The sequence below is a fragment of the Octopus bimaculoides genome, chromosome 6 (assembly GCF_001194135.2).
Source record: "Octopus bimaculoides isolate UCB-OBI-ISO-001 chromosome 6, ASM119413v2, whole genome shotgun sequence".
NCBI classification, from domain to species: Eukaryota; Metazoa; Mollusca; class Cephalopoda; order Octopoda; family Octopodidae; genus Octopus; species Octopus bimaculoides.
Genome location: NC_068986.1, coordinates 10050489 through 10056068, shown reverse-complemented (window position 1 = coordinate 10056068; position 5580 = coordinate 10050489). Strand labels below are relative to the sequence as shown.

The 5580-nt window shown below is 39.7% G+C and overlaps 1 long non-coding RNA gene across 1 annotated transcript in view; it reads left to right on the top strand.

Moving 5' to 3' along the window:
- Positions 1–5580, top strand: part of LOC128248098 (uncharacterized) — a 21887-nt gene that overhangs the window by 7339 nt on the left and 8968 nt on the right. The gene's annotated exons all lie outside the window — the stretch shown is intronic.

The window sequence follows — 5580 nt, the reverse complement described above, 5'->3', positions numbered from 1 at the left end:
TACTGGGATTGATTCATTCGAGTAAAATTCTTCAAGGTCGTACTCCAGCATGACCGTGGTCTAATGATAAACAAGTAAAAGATGTATATCATCATCATCATCGTTTAACGTCTGCTTTCCATGCTAGCATGGGTTGGACGATTTGACTGAGGACTGGCGAACCGGATGGCTGCACCAGGCTCCAATCTGATTTGGCAGAGTTTCTACAGCTGGATGCCCTTCCTAACACCAACCACTCTGAGAGTGTAGTGGGTGCTTTTACGTGCCACCGGCACCATAAGTTACAAAATCTAAATATCTACACTGCCACACCTAAAGCGTACCTGTTATAACACTTTATCTCAATTTGAAGGTACATGAAGGTATTTAGAAAGCCCAAGCTTATTTCTGCAAATGTGCTAAGCACTGATGTTAATCATGGTTTAATCAATAAGCATAGGAGCAAGGTAAATGCAGTAAAAATAGGGGATCAGTGGGACCCCATTTAAACAGATCTTTAGAAATTGAACTGCCTTACGATACCCCCTGGGAGTTCATGGCATGAAATTCATTGTCGTTGCTCCAATTTGGTTGCCAATGTCATGTATTTAGTTTACAATGCAGTAAAAATAGGGGGTCAGTAGGGCCCCAATTATGTGGCCCTTTAAAAAATGGACCCCCCCCCCTTAGGACATTCCCTGGTATTAGGGGAGTGGCTGGTTTATGTTTCGTTGTTCTTGCACCAACGGTCTAAGAGGAGTTAATGAACATAAAAATGTAACAGACAGAGAACCATCACTCAAATTTACATACATACATATATACATATATACATACATACATACATATGTACATACATACATACATACATACATACACACCTACATGCATAATGAGTAAATGTCTAAGTGACGATCTGGAAATAAGCTGTGGTTTTCAGAAAAACAAATCAAACCAACTGATTTGCACATTACAAATACAATTGGTAAGTGGAACAATAAAGATATGCAAGACTTTTCTCAAGTTTGAAATTTGACATTGTTTTCTACATTCAAGCGGTGGAGTTTTGTATCTTCGTCAAAAACCAGCTTCTTCCTCGAAGGAAGAATTTAAATAATTAAAAACACAAAAGAACGTTTCCAGCTACAGGTACAGCACCAAAATATGGCAGACATACAATAATTATATTTTGACTTTTATCAAATTTCTTGCTCTATACACAAAATGATGAAACAAATTCTAATTTACAAAAAAGGAAAAATATCTATTACCTTAAAATATCTTCAAATAAAACAAATTTCTCATTTGTATAATTCCTGCCATAACCACACTCTCATTTCCTCCTCCTCCTCCTCCTCCTCCACCACTACTACTACTACTACTTTTTCTCCACCTTCTCTTCTTTTGTCTCTCACTCTGTGTGTAAAGGATTCCTTTACTCATTGCCTGCCATCAAGCCTAGTGTGTGCACTCATCCTGCACCTCGTATGTTAACTTTCTTAATATCGTTCTTTTATTCTCCCTCCCTCCCTCTCTCTGTCTGTCTGTCTGTCTCTCTCTCTCTCTCTCTCTCTCTCTCTCTTTCCATACAATATAAAGCTTCCCTGAAGGAACCAACATGTATATTGGCTATTTTATATCTACCTGTGTGTGTACTCCGCACCCCCGCATTCCCATGTGCAACTGATCATTGTTCTCTCTGTCTTTTAGCTTTTTGAGTGATTTTCGAACAATGTATTTATATATATATATTGCCCCAGCATGGTCGCAGTCTAATGACTGAAACAAGTAAAAGATAAAAGATAAAAAAGATAACCATATATTCTTTTATTCTTTTCTTTTCTTTTTTTTTTTTTTACTTGTTTCAGTCATTTAACAACGGCCATACTGGAGCACCGCCTTGAAAACATGAGTTTCCATGCCGGAAATTGAACTCTGTCTACCTGGGTTGAAAGCCAAGAACACACACACACACACACACACACACACACACACATACGCACACACACCTCTCATCATCATCATCATCATCGTCATCAACATCATTATCATCATCATCACCATTGTCACCACCACCACCACCGCCACTTCCATCACCACAACCGCCGCCACCGCCACCGTTCTCATTCTCCTTCTCATGATCTCCCTCGTTTCTCTCGCCTTTCACTGAAAAAGGGGTCAAAAGTACCAAAGAGCTGAAATCAGGGTTCCCAACAGCAGCAGCGTCAGCAGCAGTGAAACGAGATCCTGAGATTAACGTTAATTTGGAGATTGACTGTCAGATGTGAGAACATCAACAAAATAACGAATTAATTACTGCTGTTTAGCCCTAGGTCAATCTTCGCTGAACAGGTATATGATCAAAGACATTCTAGCCATGACCACCCCGTCTTTTCATTGTTAGGGTTTACACTGTCCAAAGCAACCCTTTCTGTTCCCTTTTTTCCTATTTTAGACTCCGGGCACATTCCATCGTTTGTCCCGGGCAATAATGGTCTTCAAACTGATAAATACTAGCTCACCCCACCACCACTCCATCTAGAACATAATCATCTTTTTTCATCTTTTACTTCTTTCAGATGGTGGCCATGCTGGAGCACCATCTTACGGGGAGAAGGGGGACGGGGTTTCGTCAAACAAATCTAATCCAGTCCTTATTTTTTAAACTTGGGACTTATTCTATTGGTGTCTTTTGGTGAACAGCTATATTACGTGGACGTAAATAAACCAGCACCAGTTGTCAGAGTGTGGAGGGGAGTGTGACAAACACAGACATGATGGGCTTCCACACAGTTTCCATCCAGCAAATGAACTCAGAAGGCATTGGTTGATCATGGGCAACAGCAGAAAACACTTGTACTGTGGCACCAAACCGGAAACCACGTGGTTTTAAAAGGAGCGACCCCTCTCCAATCCCTTCATCCCCACCACCCCTAATTTTATCAATACAGTTTCAGATTCATGTAATTGTTCTTTCTCCACCATGGGGTAGAAGCAGGGCCAGCCCTAGGTTTGCAGGCACTCTGGGAAAATTGAACTTCAACAAGCTGACGGTCGTGGAAATTTCCTTGTCTTTATCATGCCCTCCTTGGCACCCCCTGGCACCTGGTGCCTCATGTGACTACCCGGATTGCCAGTACCTTGAGATGGCCCTTGGTAGGATAACTTTATAAAGTTTGAAAACTATTTTAATCATATTAAATTTCTCCTGTGTTTGTTTCAATCTTCACTGCTTCATATGAGAAGCATTGTTCTAGAACAATGTCTCTCAACCCTTTTGCACTTATGAACCCCTTTAATTTCTGTTTTACTCACCTGGACCCTCAGAGACATTCCATGTTTAAGAAATCCCATCATATTTTTATAATTAAATATTATTAGGAATTGTATAAAAAAAAAATTGTTAAAATATTTTGTGTATTGTACAAGTGTGGAGGTGCAATGGCTGAGTGGTTAGGGCAACGGACTCGCAGTCGTAGGATCGCAGTTTCGATTCCCAGACTGGGCGCTGTGAGTGTTTATTGAGCGAAAACACTTAAAGGCCTACAAGGCTCCGGCAGGGGGTGGTAGCGAACCCTGATGAATTCTTTCACCACAACTTTCTCTCACTCATTCTTCCTGTTTCTCTTGTACTTATATTTCAAAGGGGCCAGCCTTGACACACTCTGTGTCATGCTGAATCTCCCCAAAGAACTACATTAAGGGTACACGTGTCTGTGGAGTGCTCAGCCACTTGCACGTTAATTTCATGAGCAGGCTGTTCCCTTGATCAGATCAACTGGAACCCTCGTCGTCGTAACTGATGGAATGTCACAATTGTACAAGTATAACTAATTTATAAATTATAACAACAAAATCTCATATTGACCCCCGAGGGCAACATGAACCCCAGCTGGAACCACTGCTCTAGAATCAAGCATCTGATGTTCTTTTGATGTTGCTCTCTGAGAGAGAAGTCTTGTGACAAGAACGTTGCAAACGGTGACCAGTGCAAGTGCACTCGGTCAAAGCACACTGGTTGTTGCTCCTTCACACTTGCAGCTGTTGCTATGCAACCCCAGTGCGCAATCCCAGCATGCAAACCAATTCCAGCGACAATATTGGGATTAGAAAATTATTATTTGTTAATCTCACAATGAGAGATATTCAGCAACAGTACTTTGGAGTAAAGATTGTTTACCAACATAACGTCTTCCAATCATGAGTCCAACACCCTAACCCCTAAGCCACATACCTCCACTCTCTCTCCATGGTTTTCCTACAGACCCTGACACCAGTCAAGGGTATATCTCTGCATCCCTGCAATCAGATGGATTGTCATCCCATATGCTAGTTAACCCATAGCTGGGACCCTGACTGGTTCTACTACTCTGGGTCAGAAGAGACCTTGGAAGAATAGTGGCTTAGGGGTGGTTCCACATTCTTCAAAACCCTTGAAATCCCAAACCAGAGCCCCACTACCAGACGCAGTGTTTTAAGTCATAACCATAAATACATACATATACACAAACACACACACACACATTCACATATGTATGTGTGACTTTTTCTCTATGTGTGTGTGCGTGTGTATTCACAGGAACTTCTGTTTGTGTTTCGATGCAGTTCCTACAAGTCTACACATGATTCTTCTGCATTCTGCTGCACAGCAACCAACCTGCTTGATTACTCGTCTCCTTAACAACACTGCTTCCTACATTCCGACATACAGACAGACAAATAGATATGTATATACTAACATATGTACATACATACATACATACATACTTACATGTATACATATATATGTAGATGCACACATATATACATGCTTACAAACACACACATACATACTTACATATTAACATATGTATATAAATGTATATATATATATATATATAATATATATATATATATATATATATAATATGTATATATACATACCAACATGCATATAGACAGGCTGACAGATTAACTGACAGACAGACAAATAGATACACTGATAAATACAGATATATATATTTGTGTATGTGTGTGTGTATATATACTTATATAATTTATATATGCATGTGTATATGTGTAGACACACGCACACGCACACAAACACACTATGTATATAACTTAGATATGTTTTGGCCAAAACTTGGTCCATGCCAAATATGACTCAATAGTAACACCTGAGACGATCTGTTGAGTCATTTTTAAGTTAAGCAGGGATTTGTTGTTGACTGAAGTGTATCCAGGAAGAGGTGGCTCATTGGGTCTCTCTTCAAGAAATTGGTCTAGGTTGCGTTTGAAGCTTTTGGGATCTTCTTCTTTGATTTGTGTGTGTGTGTGTGTGGGTGTGTGTACATACATGCCTGTCTACATACATGCACATGCTCATACATACATACATACATACATACATACTTACATACATACATTCTCAAAACCAGAAAGGAGAAAGCTAATTTGAAGACTTTAAAAATCTGTAAAACTTTCCAGAAAGTTTATCATTTAAGTATATATGAGCAGGTCTAGATATGGAAGTATATGCATGAGAAGACATACATAAAACAAAACATACAAACCTGCACACAAACATACATACATACATACATACATACATACATACATACA